The sequence below is a fragment of the Panthera leo genome, chromosome E3, assembly GCF_018350215.1.
Source record: "Panthera leo isolate Ple1 chromosome E3, P.leo_Ple1_pat1.1, whole genome shotgun sequence".
Lineage (NCBI taxonomy): Eukaryota > Metazoa > Chordata > Mammalia > Carnivora > Felidae > Panthera > Panthera leo.
Genome location: NC_056694.1, coordinates 31,503,768 through 31,526,440, shown reverse-complemented (window position 1 = coordinate 31,526,440; position 22,673 = coordinate 31,503,768). Strand labels below are relative to the sequence as shown.

General features: G+C 47.6%; 2 long non-coding RNA genes across 2 annotated transcripts; one reads left to right on the top strand and one right to left on the bottom strand.

The window, feature by feature from the left end:
* Positions 1-464: 464 nt before the first annotated feature.
* LOC122209907 lies at positions 465-19,698 on the top strand. Its single transcript, XR_006197826.1, has 3 exons — positions 465-939; positions 15,139-15,229; positions 19,415-19,698. It is a non-coding gene; the product is annotated as an uncharacterized LOC122209907 (long non-coding RNA).
* A 725-nt stretch (positions 19,699-20,423) lies between these two features.
* Positions 20,424-21,587, bottom strand: LOC122209906. The gene is made up of 3 exons (XR_006197825.1): positions 21,445-21,587; positions 21,047-21,282; positions 20,424-20,597 (listed from the first exon to the last, which is right to left on the bottom strand). It is a non-coding gene; the product is annotated as an uncharacterized LOC122209906 (long non-coding RNA).
* Positions 21,588-22,673: the final 1,086 nt, after the last annotated feature.

Genomic DNA, 22,673 nt, shown 5'->3' with positions numbered 1-22,673 from the left:
CGGCGGCGGCAGCAGCGGCTCCGCTGCGCTCGCGCGGCGCCCTCTGGCGGCGGGAGGCCGCGCCCGGCTCCCGGCACAAGCCGCCATTGGCTGCGCCCGCGAGCGTCGTTGCCGGGGGCGGCGGCGCCACGTCGGGCCGGGCGGCGGCGGCGGCGGCGGTGGCCCCGGCGGCCCCGGCGGCCCCGGGGAGGGACGCGCGGGGCGCGGCGGGCTGCGGCCGCGGCCGGAGCCGGTGGAGCGCTCGCTGGGCGCGAGAGCCGACCGCTGGCTGACGCACGTTCACATTTCCGGGCGCCGCGTGTGCGGAGCAGCGGGGACTTAGCGCGGCGCCCGGCCGGGAACTGACCCACTTTCGGGGACCGAGAGGGCTTCCCGACACCCTTGGCAAGCCCGCCTCCGGTGCTCCCTACTCTGCGAATGGAAACTGGGGGGCCGCGGAACAACCATATTGTACTCCCCCCCCCCCCCCACGCCCCGTCTTCCAGATGAAAAAGAGGCGGAGCGCTAGGGGGCAGCTGTGGATGCCAGGCCCGCCTCGGCCGCGTTCCGTGTGCTGGCTCTCCGAGGGCCTGGCTCCCTGCCCTGCAGGTGCCAGGCAAATGCCACGTCACCCACCCCACTTGTAACAGCCAGGTGCCCCTGGGGGCCAGGCCCTGCCCTGTGCTCTGGGGCTCAACCGCGGGCAAGGCAGAGTTACCACCCAGGAATGGGATCGGGAGCGGGGTGTCCACCGTTTAGACCAGTGAAAACCAAAGACACTGAGGCCAGGTGACGTGACCGTGATGGAAGGCTACACTGAAGGTGGGAGCTGAGTGACAAAAGGCCTCAGAAGGTGACAGCTGTGCGGAGATGGGGAGCGTGCCCCAGGCGGAGGGAAGAACAAGTGCAAAGGCCCTGAGGCTGGAGCTTGGTGTCTGGGGAGCAGGAAAGGCACATATGGTGAGTGGGTGTAAGGGGAGAAAGGTCTGAAAGAAGAGAGGGGCCGTGATTGGGAACGTGCCGTTCTGTGTGGTGTGGGAGTTCCTTGACAAATCAGAATCCAGAGGGCCTAACCTTGGTTTACATTCTGGAAAGTTCTCTTGGGCTCCTGTGCAGAGACTAGGCCGAAGGAGGGACAAGACAGAGCAGAGAGCAGACGGACTAGCTAGGTGGCTCTCACGGTCGCCAAGGGGACATAGATTTACAAACCAGATGTGTTAGCCTGCGCGGGCTGTCCTAACAAAATGGCCACAGACCTGGAGGCTATAAACAAGAATTTTCTCACAGTCCTGGAGGTTGGAAGTCCAAGATAAAGATGATAGTATGGGGGGGGGGGCACCTGGGGGGCTCCCGTCCCTTAAGCGTCCAACTTCCACTCAGGTCATGATCTCCCCGTTAGTGAGTTCAAGTCCCATGTCAGGCTCTCTGCCATCAGCACGGAGCCTCCTTCAGATCCTCTCTCTCTCTCTCTCTCTCTGCCCCTCTACCAGTTGCACACTCCGTCTCTCTCTCTCTCTCTCAAAAATAAATATTTAAAAATAAAGGTGATGGCACAGTTGGTTTTTGTGAGCACTCCCCGTGGCTTGCAGGTATCCACCTTCTCGCCGTGTCCCCTTGTAGCCTTTCTTGCGTTCACACACGTCCCTGGTGAGTCATAAGGATGCCCCTCCTGCTGGTTTAGGGCTCACTCTTGTACCCTAACCTTAATCACCTCGGCAAAGGCCTTAATCCCCAGATACAGAGACATACGAATTCAGAGGGGACGCAAATCCGTCCAGGGAAGCGCTGTGACAGAAACATGCAAGGAGCACTGACCGGGGCTGGGACTTCAGTGAAGGGTCCTCTAAGAAGGAGGCTCTTCTCCGGGCCAGCAGCCTGTCAGGTCTCCGTTCCAACAAGGATGTACAAGAAGTCACGAGCTGCCGGGCTGCACGGAGAGAAAAGGACACATTTAAGTGGGAAGATCCTGAAATCGCCAGGTGGCCAAACCGTGGCCAGCTGGGCGGGGCACCAGGGCGACAACCCGAGCAAAGGCCAGGCCCTGAAGGACATCGAAAAGCCACGGGAAGTTGCACGCCATTCTGCCAGTACGAGGAAGAACTCAATGGGCTCGTGTCAGTCGCCTGCACCTGCTGCTACCGAATCAACACAAACTCAACGGCTTGACGCATTCATTATCTGACAATCCCGAGACCGAAATGGGCTTCCCCGGGCTAACGTCAAGGTGCCGACAGGCCTGGTTTCCTTCGGGAGGCTGCAGGAGAGAATTCTCTCGCCCTTCCCAGCTTCGAGCCGCCGCCCGAGTTCCTGGGCCCCCGGTGCCTCCCCCCAACTGGACGCCTGACTCAGGCTCCTCTCCGGCTCTCTTCTTCCTCTCAGAAGTACCCTTGTGACGACACGGAGCCCATCCAGGTAACCCAAATGCCCAGCCGTCGGACTTCATCCTGTGACCCGACGATCTGGATTCTCAAGAGACACCATTCCTTTTCTATAGGTTTGTTTTTCCCAGGGTGTGTTCCGTCAGTCTGTGCTTTCAGTCTCCTTACTTCCCTTGGATATGATGGGGTGGGGTGGGGGGTTTGCCCTCCTTACTTGACTGTATTAGGAGTCACTATATAGGACTCTTTCTGGTCCCCTTGGTTTTCTTTTCAGCTGGGCACTAGAGTAGACATCTCAGTGAAGGTAGGTCATCTCCAGTGCTCATCTGGAAATGCGGGAGTGACTGCCCCCTGGGCCGTCTCAGGACTCAGCTCCCACACCCTGGCAGGGGTGGCAGTGTTAGCTCTGTTTCGGGTATAGAGTTCTCCAAGATTCGGGGCGCCCAGGTGGTTCAGTCGGTTAAGCATCCAGCTTCGGCTCAGCTCATGACCTCACGGTTCGTGAGTTCAAGCCCCACGTCGGGCTCTGTGCCGACAGCTTGGAGCCTGGAGCCTGCTTGAGATTCCGTGTCTCCCTCTCTCTCTGCCCCTTCCCTGCTCTCTCTCTCTCTCTCAAAAATAACTATTAAAAAAATTTTTTAAAGAAGATAAAGTTCTCCAAGATTCTCAGCTGAAGCTGGCCTGCACCACACGATGAGAATGGTTTTTGTTTTACCTATTTACATCCTAAGTTGCCTCTAAAGGAAAAAACAAGAATGTTCTATATTGTGATAAATACCACACTCTCTCTCAAACTCCTCCAAATAAATACAAGGTGAATGTTGTGGAATAAATCTGTGTGTGTGTCCCCCTGAGTGCCTAGGTCGGAATTGTAATCCCCAAGGTGATGGTGTTAGGAGCTGGGGCCTTTGGGGAGTAATTTGGTCACGAGAGCAGAGTCCTTCTGAATGGGGACTGGTGCCCTCCTACAAGAGGCCCAGAGAGATGACATCTGTCTCCACCATGTGAAGGTGGCCGTCTGCAAGCCGGAAGAGGGTCTCACCAGACACCAGACCAGCTGGCACCTTGTTCTTGGATTTCCCAGCCTCCAGAGCTGTGAGAAATAAATGTGTATTTCTTTTTAAATTTTTCTAATGTTTACTTACTTCTGAGAGAGAGAGAGAGAGAGAGAGAGAGAAGATAAGCAGGGGAGGGGCAGAGAGAGAGATACACACAATCTGAACCAGACAATCTGAAGCAGGCTCCAGGCTCTGAGCTGTCAGCACAGAGCCCAATGTGGGACTCGAACCCACAAACTGTGAGATCATGACATGAGCCGCAGCCAGATGCTTAACCAACTGAGCTACCCAGGCGCCCCTGAGAAATCAGGGTCTTTAAGCCCTTGAGTCTATGATACTCTGCTAGAGCAGCCAAACGGACGAAGACAGTGAACATCTGAGATCTAGGAGGGAGCTTAGTGGTGAGAGGAGAGGGGCTCTGGGGCCTGGGAAACACGGGCTAATTGCCAAGTTGTTCCCTACCATGTGGGTGGCCCCAGCCAGCATCTCACAGCTCAGAGGCTTGCTTCGATCTCCTGGAAATGTGGATAACAACCCGGGCGTGGTGAGGACGGTATAAAGTGTGTGTAGGTAAGGCACCTGTGTCAGAGGGGGTGTTCAGTTACCTTTCCCTAGAGGAGCTAATGAACAGAGTAAGCTTTCCAGCATAATCTTGGGGGTGGGATGGGGCACTTGCAATGCTACACCACCTCCCAGACGTGGGGAAGCATGTTCCCTGGTCCGTTCCCTCCCCCCCCCCCCCCACTGCCCCGGAGTTGATGACTTTGGAGAAACTATTCCTGAGGGGCATGACGGAGGGGTGACCTATCTCTTCGGTGCACTGCAGCAGGGAAATCCTTGAGACTCACTGCCTTAAAAATGGAGCCTCAATCTTGGGACCATTATCACTACTTATGGAAATGGACTGACCAGAGGGACAACGTCAAATAAGAAAGAATAATGGAGGCGCCCGCGTGGCTCAGTTAAGTGTCTGACTCTTGATCTCGGCTTGGGTCGTGATCTCACGGTTCGTGGGTTTGAGCCCCACGTTGGGCTCTGTGCTGACCCGCTTGCTCAGAGCCTGGACCCTGCCTCGGATTCTGTGTCTCCCTCTCTCTCTGCCCCTTCTCCCCCAAATAAATAAACTAAAAAAAAAAAAAAAGAAGAAGAAGAAGAAGAAGAAGAAGAAGAAGAAGAAGAAGAAGAAGAAGAAGAAAAACGAAAATGATCTGTTTTCTCACATTACATACCTGTACCAGAAAAGGAAATTTGGTAGCACTCAGGATGTGAAAGACCTATGCTAAATGTTTTGCCCAGCAACCATATGATAAGTGTACAAGACACATGCATTGACATTTGTCAGTTAATCATATGGAACTCCGTGCACAGCATAAAAAAAGTTTAATATTATTCCATTCCTTCTTGAATCATCAAGTGAACTGAACAATCCCTGCGAATCACCTGGGCTATACTTCTTCCAAATTAAGCTCTGACAAAATACTGAAGGGTCAGAAACCTACAAAAATATTGTCTGGATTCCTTTATGTCCCGTAGGCTGGTTGCTTGGACATTAATTTGAATACGTAACTAACTGCAAAGCTGGCTACTAAACATGAGATAAGGGAAGAGAACCCTAAGTATTCAAAGGGGGGAAAAAAGCAGTTACGTAAGTGGTTTTGGGGGCCAATAAGACAGCCTTTGTATTTTACTTGTCAGCACTTTTTTTCCAGTAACTTTTCAGGAGCTCTCCAGAAGGACGCCCTGCACAGTGATAGGAAAGCAGATCCTTGGGGCACCTGGGTGGCTCAGTCGGCCGGGCGTCTGACTTCGGCTCAGGTCACTATCTCGCAGTCAAGATCTTGCAGTTGGTGAGTTCGAGCCCCACATCGGGCTCCATGCTGACAGTGCAGAGCCTGCTCGGGATTTGTTCTCTCTGCCCCTCAGCCGCTCGTACACTCTCTCTGTCAAAATAAACAAACGTTAAAAAGAAAAAAAAAAAAGGAAAGCAGATCTTTGCTTCTGAAGGACATTTTGTCTTTCTGGATTTGACACCTAGTTTAATATCATGGTGTATCACAGTTCCCTGCTCGTATTGGGGGAGACAACACATTTACCAGAAAAAAGGACCCCATTAAATCGTAGTAGCTTCTGAGAACAGAGAAGCATGAGAAATGACGGGCTCTCCCTTCTGAGACCCAGGCTCAGTTCTTGCCCCTACTTTTTTTTTTTTTTTTTTTTTGCCCCAGTATGGGCATAGAGGATCCTTTTCCCCTGTGTTCTGTCTCCCCTCAATACTATTCCCAGCTGATTTTTCCTCCCCTACCCTGTGATTATGGAGTTAATCCTTCCAGTACTTTCAACCGCCTCCAGGCTCTGGAGCTCAGGCCACTGGGAACTGGTCCTTCCAGAACTGTGGATAGAACCTAGGGAACTTCATTCACCTTTTCAACAAATACAAGCACCAACTACATTCAGAGCAGTTTGCCAGAAGCCAAGTCCGCCAGTCACGGTTCCCACACTCAAGATACTTAGAATAAAACATGCCATTCGAAGGCCCTCCGGGACGTGGGTTTGGAAAACGGAGTACGGAACCAGCAGGAACACCAGGACCCTGTGATGAAGCAAAAACCTCATCTGTTTGAATGTAGAGGCCAGGATCTTTGTCTTTCAAGATGCGAGCGGGGGGGGGGGGGGGGGGGGGCGCCTGGGTGGCTCCGTCTGGTAAGCGTCCAACACTGACTCATGTCGGGATCTCACGGTTTGTGAGTTCGAGCCCCGCGATGGGCTCTGTGCTGACAGCCTGGGGCCTGCTTCGGATTCTGGGTCTCTCTCTGTCCTGCCCTGCTCGTGCTCTGTCTCTCTGTCTCTCCAAAATAAGTAAGCATTAACACAAAAGAATTTTCTTTGGAGATGCGAGGTTGTTGGGATGTGTATAAATGACGAAAATTAATGTGACATCAGAAGGTAACTCACCACCAAGACTGCAGTTGAAAAAACACTGCCTTCAATGAAAGGGAAGTGCTGTCAGGCTCCATGAATGCAACAGATCGACAAGAGAGGGCTGACTTTTGTTTTTTTGTTTTTTTAACATACTGAAGGATCATAAATTTTACTCAGTCATTTATATCCCTTGGCTGGGTGCCAAGGCTTATTAGGAAACTCGCAGAAACCATAAATATAAAGAGGGCACACCTTCCCCCTTGAGTAAACCCATGAATGTTTCCAAAAATATGTCCAAAGCCATTTTTCCCTTCTGCGAAGTTGTTATAAAATGCACTGAGCACAGACTTCCATCTGCTGTTCTAGACTGACTTACAGCAAAATTGAAGTCAACATTTAAAAGACATTTGCCAAAAGGCATAAATGTGAACGCATTCTAAATCTAAGTCACGGTGGGGGCGCCTGGGTGACTCAGTTGGTTAAGTGCCCGATTTCGGCTCAGGTCACCATCTGGAGGTTCGTGGGTTTGAGCCCCGCTGTTGGGGGGTCTGTGCTGACTGCGTAGAGCCTGCTTGGGATCCTCTCTCTCCCTCCTCCTGTCTGCCCCTCCCCACTTGCACGTGCTGTCTCCCTCTCAAAATAAATAAATAAACTTCAAAAAAAGAAAAACAACATTGGGCTTCAGTTCAGGTCATGAGCCCATGGTTTGTGAGTTCAAGCCCCGAATCGGGTGAGCCCTACTTCCTCTCCTCTCTCTCTCTCCCTCTCTCTCTCTGCCCCTCACTCACTTGAGCACTCTCTGTCCCAAAACAAAACAAAAAAAGCTGGTTGTGAATATATGCTCCTTGATGACCACTGGTCTGCAACAGGGCTTCTAAGGGGATTTTTTTTTTTCAGTTTTATTTGTTTGAGAGAGACAGAGACAGCGCAGAGCCCAGAGCGGGGGCTTGAACTCACGAAGCCCCGAGTCAACACCAGAAACCAAGAGTCGGTGCTTAACTGCCTGAGCCACAATTTAAAAGGCCATCCTGATGTCACCTGTACTTCAGTAATAAAAAAAATTTTTTTTTCAAAATTAAATAACTAAGTAAAAGGCCATCCCAAGGGTGAGTGTAGCATTTTGTATTTAGTTGGGGAAAATCCAGCAAGTGGGAGATCGCGGTACAGCCGAACTGATGGGCAGGTCAGCGCGAGAGAGGCGATGCTCCCCGGGAGGAAATAAAGCAGAGACTGATGAGATCAGCAAAGCCCCAGGAACGAAATGCAAAAACAAGGAAGGAAAAGTCAACAATGAGATGTGATGAACCAAGGAGCAAACTGTCCTTCAGGAAAGCCAAAGCTTTCTGAACAAAGTTCAGGGTGTTTACCAACAGAAGCGGCAAAGCGTGGGGGTTTTGAATCTGTGCTTTTTACAACTGAAAAATTCAGCGCTGGCAAGGATTTGCCTCACGAAGGCAATTAAGTCAGAATTCTGAAAAAGGCTGTGAAGTAAAATAGCTTAAAAAAATTTGTTTTAATGTTTATTTATTATTTTTGAGAAAGAGAGAGACAGCATGAGCAGGGGAGGAATAGAGAGGGAGACACAGAATCCGAAGCAGACTCCAGGCTCCGAGCTGTCAGCACAGAGTCCGATGCAGGGCTCGATGCGGGGCTTGAACTCACCAACTGCGAGATCGTGACCTAAGCTGAAGTCAGACACTTCACTGACTAACCCACTCGGGCGCCGCAGAGAATAGGTTTAATACAGTGAAGAAATGTTAATATTACAAAAGCCATTCACATGAAGAATCCATTTTGGAAGGCAGAAGACCCAAGAGGAGCACTAGAATGTTCTAGAGCAAATACAGAAGTTAGGAGGAAGGATATGGAAAAGTGAACTGCACTCGTCAAGTGCTCTAAGAGAATGTAATGGGTCTAGAAAACCTCCGTATCAGAAGATTAAAAAGTGGAAGCATTATTGTGGAAAAGTGAACTATGAAACTCTGAAAGCTTTATCGCAGAACCTTCCGAGAGAATCCTGGGAACATTTATACTTCCATAACAACCCCAGTCTGAAGAAAGGAGGGGACATCTGACACACTCTTGGAAATCAGTAATTATTAAGTGATAATAGAATATATTATTTCACTGCAAAACCAACAGATCGGGGTAAACCATTATCACTAAATTATTAAAAACATGACTAATGTCTTGGCTTGAGTTTCTACAAGGCGTTATCACTAAAGTTCTGTTGTTGTTGCAAGATCAGAACCAAAGTTTGATGTGTAATAAATATTTAATACAAGGCCTATGTTTTATGTGTATACACCTATCCGTACAGACATTATTTTGTGGGTATAATCAGACCAACTGCTGGGCCAGTGGCATCAGCCCTTTGAGCTTGTTGGGAATCCGACTCAGTAGATCTGGGGTAGGACCTGAGGTCTGGCATTTCTTACCAACTCTCAGTGCTACCAGTCTGTGGACCACACTTTGGAGAGGGAGGTTCCTCTAGACAGTGTCCCATTTGCCTTTAAAAAAAAATTATTTATTTTGAGAGGGGCAGAGAGAGAGAAAGAGAGAGAGAGATCTCCAAGCAGGCTCCGTGCTGTCCGCGTAGAGCCCGACGTGGGGCTCGAACTCACGAAGACTGAGATCGTGACCTGAGTCGAGATCCAGAGCTGGATGCTTAACAGACAGAGCCACAAGGCGCTCCCCACCCTCCATCCCCCACCCCCAGGCAATTTGCCTTTTTAAAACTCCATTCCTTTCCTTAGGTTTTTCTGTGTTTTCACCTAAAAAAGAGTGGGATACTGGGATTTCACAATGCTCCCAATCAGAAAAAAAAACTTTGTTTGGGGTGCCTGGGTGGGTCGGTTTGTTAAGCATCTGACTCTTGGTTTCCCCTCAGGTCATGATCTCGCTGTTTATGAGTTCGAGCCCCCCCATCAGGTTCCGTGGGAACAATGTGGAGCCTGCTTGGGATTCTCTCTCTCTCCCTCTCTATCCGCCCCTCTCCTGCTTGCTCTCTGTCTCTCTCTCAAAATAAACTTAAATGAAAAAAAAAAATTTAGAAAAAAGTTACGTTTGAATACAGAAGTTTTGGGGCACCTGGCTGGCTCAGTCGGTATCAGCACGTGACACTTGATCTTGGGATCGTGAGTTTGAGCCCCACTTTGGGGGTAGAGATTACTTAATAAGTAAAAGTCAAAAAATCTATATGGCAGTTTTATGCGCTTAAGTCAAGTCGTTTCAAGAATGACAACTCTCAAAGAGGAACCCTTTTGCACTACCGGTGGGAATGCAAGCTGGTGCAGCCACTCCGGGAAACAGTATGGAGGTTCCTCAAAAAATTAAAAATAGAATTACCCTACAACCCAGCAATCACACTACTAGGCATTTATCCACGGGATACAGGTGTGCTGTTTCGAAGGGACACATGCACCCCCATGTTTATAGCAGCACTATCGACAATAGCCAAAGTATGGAAAGAGACCAGATGTCCATCGATGGATGAATGGGTAAAGAAGATGTGGTCTACACATACAATGGAGTATTACTTGGCAATGAAAAAGAATGAAGTCTTGCCATTTGCAACAACATGGATGGAACTAGAGCGTATTGTGCTAAGCGGAATTAGTCAGAGAAAGACAAATATCATATGACTTCACTCATACGAGGATTTTAAGAGACAGAACAGGTAAACATAAGGGAAGGGAAGCAAAAAACAATATAAAAACAGGGAGGGAACCAAACATAAGCGACTCTTAAATACGGAGAACAAACTGAGGGTTGCTGGAGGGGCTGTGGGTGGGGGATGGGCTAAATGGGCAAGGAGAATTAAGGAGGACACTTGCCGGGATGAGCACTGGGTGTTATACATAGGGGATGAATCACGGGATTCTACTCCTGAAATCATCATTGCACCATATGCTAATTAACGTGGATGTAAATTTTAAAAAGTAAATTAAGTAATACATGAAAAAAAGAAAAAAAAAGAATGACAACTCTCCTTTAGGGAAAAGGGGTGGGGGGAACCCAACAACAAAAAGCAAGTTTCAAAGGGCTTTGGCAGACCACTACTGACACCTTGTGGTCAGTTCTTATAATTACAATGGCATTTCTGGCCCCAAATGTAACAGTGGAAAAACTGACGTTGATTTTTTTTTCATTACAACAGTCTGCGGATTAGTACTATTTAAACTTTTTAAACTTTTAACTTTTCGTTTTGAAATAATTATAGATTCACCAAATATTCCTAAAACATGTATAGGGAAGTCCCATGTGCCCTTCTCCCAGCTTCTCCCGATGTCCACGTGTTCTACTTTTGAAGGCAAGAAATTGACGTTGTTCAGATTGTGCCAGTTAGACGTGGACTCGTTTGTGACCATAACATTTTGACATGTCAACCACAACAGGCCTAGAAGATTCTTTTATTTGGGTGGTTAAGTAATAGTAAATTCAATACCAAAAACTGAAATTCTTAAGGGTCGTAACAAACTAAAACAAACGTGATACTCACAACCCACAATTTTACTGAGTCAAATGTTGTAAAAAGCGTGATGTGGTAAAGTTAGTGCCGGACTGGGAACCAGGAAGTTCAAGTTCTAGTGCTTGGTCGGGCTCCGCTCAGCTGAACAACCTCGGGCCGATTGTGTCATCTCCCTGGGCCATATTTTCCCTGTCTGCAAAATGGGGGCATTGGACTAGCTGACTTCTGAGATTTATTCAAAGCCAATGATAAAAAGTGTATTCTTCACTTTTTCATTGAACAGTGGTTTAAATGTCTATGGGAAGCTTGGTGGTGAGATACATCAATGAACAACAGTATTTTTCTTCAAGGAGCAGGCAGCCTCGGATAGGGCCATAGATCTGTAAGTGCAGATGTCCTGCGTGGTGACCAGTCTATACCCGCGCTGTCTGGTGCAGAGACCCCTCGCCACATGTGACTATTTATGTTAACGGGCACCTGGGTGGCTCAGTCGGATGAGCGTCCGACTTCGGCTCAGGTCATGATGTCACAGTTCGTGAGTTCGAGCCCCACATCGGGCTCTGCGCTGACAGCTCAGAGCCTGGAGCCTGCTTCGGATTCTGTCTCCCTCTCTTTCTGTCTCTGCCCCTCGCCACCTCATGCTCTCTCTCTCTCTCTCTCTCTCAAATATAAATAAACATTAAAAATTTTTAATAATAAATTAGTTAAAATTACATAAAATCAAGACTTCTGCTTTGGTCAGAAAGGAGCAACAGGGATCAGAGACACCCCCCTGCATGAGAGCCCTAGAAGGTATAGAAAACAATGGTTTTCAAGTTGCTGGACCACAGACCAGGCCAGCCAGCGATCCCAGGGGGACAGGAAGTAAACAAGCAAGACGAGCCTCCTATGAACTCTTAGTGTCCCCCCTACAGATGCGTATGTTGGAGCCCTGACCCCCAGCGTGAGGCCATAAGAGGCGAGGCCTACCTGAGGCGAGTGGATCATGAGGGCGACTCATCCAGAATGGGATGCCCCTCTTCCTGCCACATGACCCACCAGAAGTCTGCAGCCTGCAGAGGCCCTCCAGAACTTCGAGGAGTGGATTCCTGCAGCTCATAGGCGCCCCCAACCCCGACTGTGGTCTTTCGTTGCAGCAGCCCAGATGGACGCAGACAGAGCCCCACATTTGTCCCCAGCTCACTGCCTAGAGAGAGATTCCAGGCCACAGCACAGGGAGGGGACAGAGGCACAGCCCCGCGGGCTCCCTGAGGCAGAGGGACCCAGCCGAGAGGGTGGGGAGGCCGCCAAAAGTCCACTTCTCGGGGCAGAGCACCAGAGAAGAGAGGGCTGTCCAGAGAGAGCCCCAGAGCCCTCCAAGGGGCCCTTCAAGTATTCAGGGGGACACTGTGTGCGAGGGAGCTGGGGCCAGGAAAGAACCACTCCAGGGGGTGCAAGGTGCAACACCCAGGACTCAAGCAGGCCTGGTGACTGCCAGTTCCACCAGCCAGAGGAAACTTGGTGATTCCCCGGGGCGGGGGGAGGGGAGGGAGCACTGGGTAGAACATTTTTCTGTGGCAGGAAGTCTCAGCCTTATCTTCTGATCCTGCTTAACAAGCTTTAAAAGCTAGACCTGAGATCCAACGATTTCAAGCAATGTAGCTACGCTCCGAACAGAGCGCAAGAACAGTTAGAAGCCCCCAGAAAAATATCGGACACGCAACCACTTGACAACGGCAATGCGGGGCAGCCAGTGAAAACCTACAAGGCAGGCAGGAAGTAGAGCGGAGTGACCCAGTTCTAGCCGATCCAGGAACGACGCAGCAAATAGTTATTACAACTGCATCCCACGTGTTCCAGAAAGTGGAGGAAAGCCTAAATATGCTTAGTAGAGATATGGAAGAGGTGTTTAAAAAAAAAAAAAAAAAAAAAAGACCCAGGGGCGCCTGGGTGGCTCGGTCGGCTGAGCGTCCGACTTCGGCTCAGGTCATGATCTCACAGTCTGTGAGTTCGAGCCCCGCGTCGGACTCTGTGCGGACAGCTCGGAGCCTGGAGCCTGTTTCGGATTCTGTGTCTCCCTCTCTCCCTGCCCCTCCCCTGCTCACACTCTGTCTCTCTCTGTCTCTCTCTCAAAAATAAATAAACATTAAAAAAAATAATAATAATAAAATGCCCAATTTAAACTGCTGGGGACGAACCCTATCATGTGTGAGATGAAAACCGTGCTGCACAGGAGTTTACAGCAAAGCAGACGCAGCAGAAGAGATCCGTGCCCTGGAGACTGATTTCCTGTTACCGCTGTAACCGACCCCCACAGACCTACCAGCTTCAAACAACACACGTTTATTCTCTTACGGTTCTGGAGGCGCCAGAAGTCCCAAATGGGTCTCACGGGGCCAAGATCAAGGTGTCAGCAGGGTCGCGTTCCTCCTGGAGCCCCGAGGGGAGAGTCTGTCTCCTTGCTTTTCCCAATTTCTGGTGCCTGTGGGTTCTGTTCCCGCACCTCCCGGGCCTCTGCCTCCGGTTCGCACCTCCTTCCCTCTGACCTTCCTGCTTCCCCTTCTATAAAGACCTTCGGGATTACAGTAGGCCCACCTGGCTAATCTAAGATAATTTCTCAATTTCAAAGTCCTTCACTTAGTCACACCTGGAAAGTCCCCTTTTCCACGGAGGGTAACATAGCCACAGGGTCCAGCGATTAGAACGTGGATACCTCAGGAGGCCGTGATTATTCCTTCCACGGGTTACGTCTAAGAAAAGAGGAGAAAAGCGGTAAGTCAGGCAAGGACTTCACAGCAGACTTCAATGTAACTGTAACGTCTTATGTATTTTATTTTTTAAAAGTTTATTTATTTTTGAGAGAGCGAGAGACAGAGCAAGAGTGGGTGAGGGACAGAGAGGGAGACACAGACTCCGAAGCAGGCTCCGGGCGCTGAGCTGTCAGCACAGAGCCCGACGCAGGGCTCGAACTCACGGACCGCGAGATCATGACCTGAGCCGAAGTCGGACGCTCAACCGACTGAGCCACCCAGGTGCCCCTAATGTCTTAGTTTTTTTTAAAGTCTAAAGTACGTAGGCAAATTGTTAAGATCTTGCCCTAGATAACAAGATAGTTTATTTTATTGAGATACAGTTGACATATAAGAAATTATAAAGATTTCTCAAAGCCTGTGGTACCTGGGTATTGATTATATTCGTACTATTTTTGTATGTGCTTAAACACTTTTAAATGTTTATTTTTATTTTTTCTAAATGTTTATTTATTTTTGAGGGAGAGACAGAGCATGAGCAGAGGAGGGACAGAGAGAGAGGGAGACACAGAATCTGAAGCAGGCTCCAGGCTCTGAGCTGTCAGCACAGAGCTTGACGTGAGGCTTGAACTCACAAACTGAGAGATCATGACCTGAGCAGAAGTCAGACACCTATCTGACTGAGCCACTCAGCCACCCTTAAATGTTCATTTATTTATTTTGAGAGAAAGAGAGAGAGCGAGTGTGTGTGTGTGTGTGTGTGTGTGTGTGTGTGTGTACTCATGAGCAGGGGAGGGGCAGAGAGAGAGAGACAGAGACAGAGACAGAGAGAGAATCCCAAGCAGGCTCCACGCTCTGTGCAGAGCCTGACCTGGGGCTTCATCTTACGACCGTGAGATCATGACCTGAGCCAAAATCAAGAGTTGGATGTTTAACTGACTGAGCCACCCAGGCATCCCTTAAACATTTTTATGACAAACGAACTTGAAATGCCTAATCAATAGTCAAGCCTGGAGTCATATGATAATCCTCAAACAGTGCTTTCCTCATATGTGACTTCTTCCAAATATGATTTCTACATCTCCAATTTAGTAAAGTCACTCCTCTCCTGGAAGGATAGACCATTTAACATGAAGTGTTAGTTTCCTCAAAGGGGAGACAGTCTGATATACTTTATAGAGTTCTGGACAAGATCCTGGTTCATTTGCTTCCATGACTGATACCTCTATTCCTCATTGATAATACGAGCATCTACTTTTTCTTCCAAGTAGAAAAATTATATGACTAGTACATTGGTCTGCTAGGACTGTTATAACAAAACAACAGAGATTGAATGGCTTAAGCAACAGAAATTTATTTTCTCACAGGCCTGGAGGCTGGAAATCCAAGATCAAGGTGTGGGCAGATTTGGCTTCTCCTGAGTCCTCTCTCTTGGCTCGTGGATAACCACCTTTCCCCTGTATCCTCAGGTGCCCTTTTCTCTGTGCCCATGCACACTTGATTCTCTTCCAAGAGAACGATCCAATAGGACAATCCAGTAGTGGTCCTGTTGGATTAGGGTTCCAACCATATGACCTCGTTTGACCTTAATTACCTCTTTACAGATTCCATCTCCAAATACGGTCACATTGAGGGTCAGGGCTTCGACAGGGGTTTTTGAAGGGACACAACTGAGCCCATAACAACTCTTAGAAGGTATGATGTGAAGGGATACCAAATAGAGAGCTGGGTCTAAAGTATCGTTGAGGTCCTTTAAAGACCATGAGGAACTCACAGAAGGGTCATAAAGAAGCCAGCCAACTTTTCACTGAGCCAAGGTCTCCTTTCTTAAGGTGGTAAACTTCCTGAGAATGGATTCTCCTCCTCTCCTATGGGAAGTTGGGGGCTGGCAATAAATGTGGACGAGAGGGCTGACTGCCCAGTTGACATGGTTGACCTTGGTCTTAGACCAATAAGAAAGAGTCAGTTGGAACACAATGTTTAGCTACGTCAGTACAGACACCCAAGAAGTCATTGGTAAAGTTGACCAACATTTGTGTATTTTAAGAAGAGAGGCAGAGCAGGAGAGAGAGGAAGAGGGGTTTGAGGGCATGTGGGAAACATTGATGGTGGAATATAGACTCCAAGTCAGATAATGGGAGCAGTAAAGACCCTACGGGACTCGTGGAAAATGAGCAATTTGGCAGTGGTTGTGTTGGGGGTCTTCGGAGATAAGCATTTCCACAGTGGGAACAGTAGTGTAAATGATCTAAAAGATTGGGAAGCTGTGGTCAGAGACTAGAATGACTGAAGGTGGGGATCCAGCCTCCTGTGTTGCGGGTGACAGTGTCTGGGGTATGGCAAAAAGGCCGTTGCAGAGAGACACGGCCAAAAACCAGTGGCTGTCCATCAAGTGATGACCGGATGCATAACAGGCAGTCTAACCGTAACAGTGGAATATTGTTTGGCAATAAAAATAAAAGTGGATGAACCTAGAAGACACGATGGTAAGTTGCAAAAACCCATATATTGTACAATTCCGTTTACATGAAAGGTGCAGAGTGAGCAGAGCTATAGAGTAGGTAATCAGTAGTTACCTACGGTAGGGGGGGCAGCAGGAAGTGACTGCTAATCTGGATGAGATTTGTGGGGGGCAACAAAAATGTTCTATGATCAATTGTCATGATGGTTATACAACTCTGAATATACTAGACACCCCTTATTCCCATAGGTGGATCAATTGGATAGTATGTGATTTTTGTCTCAATAAAGTCGTTTAAAAAAATACCAACGAGGGGTGTCTGGGTGGCTCAGCTGGTTGAGCGTCTGACTCTTGATTTTGGCTCATGTCACCATCTCACGGTTCGTGAGTTCGAGCCCCACGTCGAGCTCTGTGCTGGTAGCGTGGAGTCTACTTGGGATTCTCTGGCAGGTTTCAGTGACCAATGGGGAGGGAGCAGCATATGGGCTGACGGACGCTAACAGGTCAGCCATAGGAAGGAGAGAGGGGCTAGAACCAGATAGCATGAGCTTTAGAAAACTCCAGAAGGAATAATCAGTTCCAAGTAAGGCGGAGATGTTAAAAATCCCTTTCACTTTAGTTTTCAGGGTCTTATTTCAAGTTTGAGAATGGTGCCTAAAGCAAAATTGGAGGTGTAGAGACAGTCAGGTTCCATATAAGATTACAAGCAGAATGGGGCGCCCGGGTGGCTCAGTCAGTTGAGCGTCTGACTTCGGCTCAGGTCATGATCTCACAGTTCTTGAGCTCGAGCCTCACATTGGGCTCTGTGCTGACAGCTCGGAGCCTGGAGTCTGCTTCCGATTCTGTCTCCCTCGCTCACTGCCCCTCCCCCACTCATACTCTGTATCTCTCTCAAAAATAAATAAATATTAAAAAAAAAAAAATAAGATTCCAAGCAGGTACTGGCCTTGAGGTGGAACCTGATACAAGACAAGGTGGGTGTTCTCAGCTGCTTCTTGTGCTCCAAAGGATCTCTGGAAGCATGTTTATACTTCCAGAGATAGTCAGAAAAACGAGTACGATCCCGATGATGACCACTATATATGTTGTCTTAAGCTCCGATTGTGACGGCAATGCCCATAACTGGAGTCACCGATCCCAGGCTGGTGAAGATAATGTAGCCCAGTAGCGAGTGTGAAAAGGCTTTCGCAGGGCGCTCTTTGGTAACCTTATCCTCCAGATACTCAAACAGACCGCGTCCTTGTCGGAGAAGCTTAAAAAAAAAAAAAAAAAAAAAAGTCATGGGTAGGCAGGCAAAAGATGAATCATAACCCTCCTTTTTCCATTTGGAGGCACATTAGATTTAGATAGAATCTGAAATCTACTCTCATGAATATGACAGGATAGACTAATAGTTGATTGAATCTGATCTTCTCAGGGTGCAAGAAGGGCTGATCTCTTACACGGTACTCTTGTCCTCCCTAAACAATCTTTGTAAGTGTTTTTTGTCTGTGATACCTTTTTAGGTGACCTCAGGAAGCCATCTGTCTTGATCTTCAAATCCAGTGAGTTGCCTCCAAAAAAAAAAATGGTTTAGTCAGTACTCCTGAGATTCACGTGAAGCACAAGGAACCCCAGGGAGAACAGAGAACACGGGTTCGAGAAACTTCGTATAAGTAAACCTATATAAATGTTAGGATAGGACGAACACTCTTTCAAATTTAAGAAGAACAGGAACAAGAGGGGAACTTTATTCTCCCCCCCTGGAAAACTGGGTGACTCTCTCCCACCAATCCAGCGTATGGATAGAAAGATAAGGAAGGAAAATTTTCAGAGGGGCGAAACACTCCCAGATGTTTCCTGTCACTGCTGTTGGCTTGGGGTCAAGCTCCCGGGAAGGGGGAGCTCACGTTTCCTTGGGAAGGGTCAGCCGTGATTGAAGCACTAAGTACAGGAACCATTAAGATATCTCGTGTCCGGCGCCATTTTTGCTGGGCAAATCGGCTGCCGGGATTATATTTATGTTCTGTGTCCCTGGATCCACGTGAGGACTGAGGCTTGAGCCTAGCAGGCCATGGTATGAACTCCAGGCTCACAATTCAGCAGCTGCCAAGTGTGAGGCCAAGACCAAAGTGCCCCAAATAAATCTGCAGGTCACGAATCTTCGGAGGTTGGTGGACGCATGGAATTCTACAAGAGAAGTCTGTCTCAGTAGCATCCTTTTTACGGAAAGACTTCACTCCCTGATCCATACTCCCACGTTCTCTTCTTTCACTAAACAAGAGGGCTCACCTCTTTTCTAGAAACTTCCAGACTTTATGATTTTGCATTCAAGTCAGGACATGACCTCTGGAGTGACTCCACTGCGTTCATCTTACAAAAAACACTCACTACAGAGAGATGTTCCCATAACAGTTTCCTTGAACTCGTGGACTTCAAAGTCTAAACTATGTATCTCTGAGTATTTTTAAATTTGTTGTGTTTCCTTTCAATAGCTTTTTGAGGTATACTTTACAAACTATAAAGTTTACCTATTTCAAGTGTGCAATTCAATGACACTTATTACATCTATAGAGTTCGTAATATCACTACAATCATTTTTATGACATTTCATCGCTCAGATGATCTGCTATGTCCGTTTAGAGTCAAGCCCTGTTCTCAGCTTCAGCCCCAGGCAACCACTAATCTACTTTCTGTCTCTTTAGGTTTGCTTTCGGCACATTGCGTGTGAATGAGATCTTACAACATGCAGTCTTTGCACCTGGCCTCATTCCCTTGGCATATTGGTTTTAAGGTTCATCCATGTTGTAGCAGGTGTCTGGACTCATTCCTTTTATTTTTTTTTAATTTTTTTTAAATTTTATTTATTTATTTTGAGAGAGAGAGAGAGAGAAGTGGAGGAGAGGCAGAGAGAGAGAGAGAGGGAAACAGAATCCCACACGGGCTTTACACAGTCAGCACAGAGCCCTAACCTGGGCTCAATTTCACGAACCACAAGATCATGACCTGAGCTGAAACCAAGAGTCCCACACTTAACTGACTGAACCACCAAGGTGCCCTGATACAGTCCACATTTTTTTTTAATGTTAATTTATTTTTGAGACAGAGAGAGAGAGAGAGAGAGAGGGAGAGAGAGAGACTGAGCAGGGGAGGGGCAGACAGAGAGGTAGACACAGAATCAGAAGCAGGCTACAAGCTCTGAGCTGTCAGCACAGAGCCTGACGCGGGGCTCGAACTCACGAACCCATGAGATCATGACCTGATCTGAAGTCAGACGCTTAACCAACTGAGCCACCCAGACACCCAAGCCCCCATTTCTAAGAGTCAATTTATCTCTCTTTTCCAGCTTGATAGTGTTTTTTTGTTTTGTTTTGTTTTGGTTTGGTTTGGTTCTCCAGCTTTGTTTAATAAAAGAATTTAAGGTCCTAATTTTGTTTCAGGAATGAAACTGAAAACAGTAATACAACACAAATGGATTATTTTCACTCAACAAAAAAAGAACAAGTGTAGAGGAAAACAGAGCAGACGCCAAGTCAAAGGCAGGGACAGAGCAGGAGGATGGCTCCACAAATTGTAACAGACAAGAAACTACACTTGAGCCACTGGAAGGAAGGGCCAATGAGGAGAAAGCCAAAACCCAACAGACAAACAGACCAAGTTCCAAGCCAGAAACACAAGTGAGGACAGGCAAATGGTAAAGCAACACATGCTGTGATGTTCCATCACACTAACCCCCCCCCCCCCCCCCCCACTAACGAGGGGGTTACGGGAAGAGCCAGGGGGCAGGCAGCCTCTGGGTCTCCGGTGATGCTGAGAGGCCAGCAATAAGCAAGAGGAAACTGATTTCTTCACCTGACACGACGTTGAGAGCCAAGGATTTCTGCAGGAAGAAATAGAGATTTCACAGAGGCAATATGGGGAACAAGAACATTCCGAAATTCAGGTAACAAGCTTTTTAGAAGCCAGAGTTTATTTCTACTCAAAACAATGCTCAAAGAGGTTTAAGGGGATCCAAAGGCCCAAAGATATCTGGGTTTAACATAAAATTATAGTCAGGTGCTTGCTCTGGACGCTTCCATTTTACAATACCAGGAGTAGTTATTCTAAGCCTCTGGGCACTTCTAAGATTTGCTAATTCTTCTAGGCTGAAAGATGAATTTTCTGGAATTTTGACATGCTCCATACAACGTGAACATTGAAGTAATAACAATAAAAACAATTCCAGAGGCATCTGGGTGCCTCAGTCAGTTAAGCATCTGACTCTTGATTTCGACTCAGGTCATGATCTCATGGTTTTGTGAGTTTGAGCCCCATATCGGGCTCTATGCTGACAGTGTGGAGCCTGCCTGAGATTTTCTCTCTCTGTGTCTCTCCCCCACTCTCTCTCTCTCTCTCTTAAAATAAGTCAATAAACTTAAAAATTTTTCAGAAACACCATCATTGCAAGAGAAAGAGTTATGTGATCAGACAAGAAAGCCACTGCAGAAAGTTCCAGAAGCAAAATGAGTAATCCAAAAAAAAGGATACATTTATAAAAATTCTGTGGAAACCCTTCCTGCCATCTTCTCAGCAACCAGCTCCCCTGGGTATCACCTCAAAAGCTGAGGTCATGAGGAGTCTTGTCTGCAGAGATTAGGAGGAAAAAATTAAGGTTAGTAAGTCAGAAGTTGACTAGGAACCTATCTCCCCATTGGGCATGACATTTAAAAACAATTAATTAATTAATTAATTTTTAAATTTACCACCAAGATAGTTAGCATATAGTGCAACAATGATTTCAGGAGTAGATTCCAGGGACTCATCCCCTAAATATAACACCCAGTGCTCATCCCAGCAAGTGTCCTCCTTCATGCCCCTTACCCCTTTAGCCCATCCCCCTCCCACAACCCCTCCAGTAACCCTCTGCTTGTTCTCCATATTTAAGAGTCTCTTGTGCTTTGTCCCCCTCCCTGTTTTTATATTATTTTTCCTTCCCTTCCCTTACGTTCCTCTGTTTTGTCTCTTAAGTTCCCCGTATGAGTGACGTCCTAGGATATTTGTCTTTCTCTGACGGATTTCACTTAGCATAATACCCTCTAGTTCCATCCACGTAGTTGCAAATACGCCATTGGGCATGACATTGCTTCCAGGTGAAATTTTAAATTCCATTCGCTGTAAGTGAATCCAGGGTCGTCATGGAGTTAAAAACAGAAGGCTAGAGGTAGGGATGAGTAGAGAAGGTTGCCAAGAAGTTAGGGACGGTTCATTCATATTCTTCATTTCCCTTTCATACTCCTTCCAATAACCTTCATGAAGCCATCACAAACGCCTAGAAGAGATCCAGAGAGACCAGTATGGAACTGGGGCACTGCCCACAGTCCTGAGCGTTGCGTAGGGATGCGTATACACTAGGGGTGTATATGGCATTTTATGGGAGTGTCAGCATTACTCAACGGTATGTTTAAAGTTGTCATACTAGTCTAGTACATACCGGGTGGAACATAAAAGAAGGGCCCTGTTAATTAATTTCGTTTCAGATTTAATGGACTGGAGGCTGAACGCCAAATAGAAGACAAAGATTTAAGACCCTTCATATACAAGGGTGCCTGGGTGGCTCAGCCGGTTAAGCATCTATCCGCCCCTTGGTTTCGGCTCAAGTCATGATGTCACAGTTGGGGAGTTCGAGCCGTGCGTTGGGCTCCTCGCTGATGGTGCAGAGGCTGCTTGGGATTCTCTCTCCCTCCCTCTGTGTCCCTTCCCTGCTCACTTGCATTCTCTCTCTCTCAAAATAAACCAACTCTTAAAAAAAAGATCCTTTATATACAAAAGACGTTGACAAATAAAGAAATAAAACAATAGAAAAACAGGGTATAATAAGGAAACATCTAAGGAATCGCACTGGTCCATGAACCTGAGAAGAGATCCCTGCCACCCCTCCCCAGGAATAAGAAAAAGAACATCTTTAATGACTTTAAAATACACAACTACTTTTAATATAGATACAGAGAGATCTAGAGATGATGTAGATGTAGATGTAAATATAGATAGATCTCCACCCGGCATGACATGCAGCTTTTTCACAACAGAAACGGCCAAACACAGCTCTTCGAGCTTCTTTTAACAGGAGATAGGATCTTGATTGGATATCGGAACAGCATGGGTTCTCGTGGCAAAGCCAGTTCCCCCATCAGCTTAGCTTTCTCTCAATTGACCCAATAATATAAATGCTGACGATCTGAGAAAACTCCTTACAGGGGAGCGTGGCAGGACCCTGGTTATACGGTAGCTAAGGTTGTGTACCTGGGTAAAAAAAAAACAAACAAAAAAAACAACAACAGGAAATCATAATTGATTTCCTCCTGGCTGTTGATGGTGGTGGTTTCATGTGGCTCTCCATGGTGATGGTTTGGTCGAGATGAGGGAGGCCTCCTGCCCTCAGCTCTCACCCACGTTATACCCCTGTTTCCTCCCACCCCCTCCCCCCAGGCTTGGAAAATCTCGGGGCTCGGGTGGAAGGCACAATCCTCCAGACTGGTTCACAGAGGACCAGTTTTCCGCAAGCCCCACAGGGACTCTTAATGCTGAAGAGAACTAGTGAGACAATGCTCTAAAATTATTCACTCTCTACTTCCTCACTGCTTCAAAGAAATACAATAAGGTACGAGGATCGGCACCATTAAGATCAAGAACACATCCGTCACCCCTGAAAGTCCCCTTTTG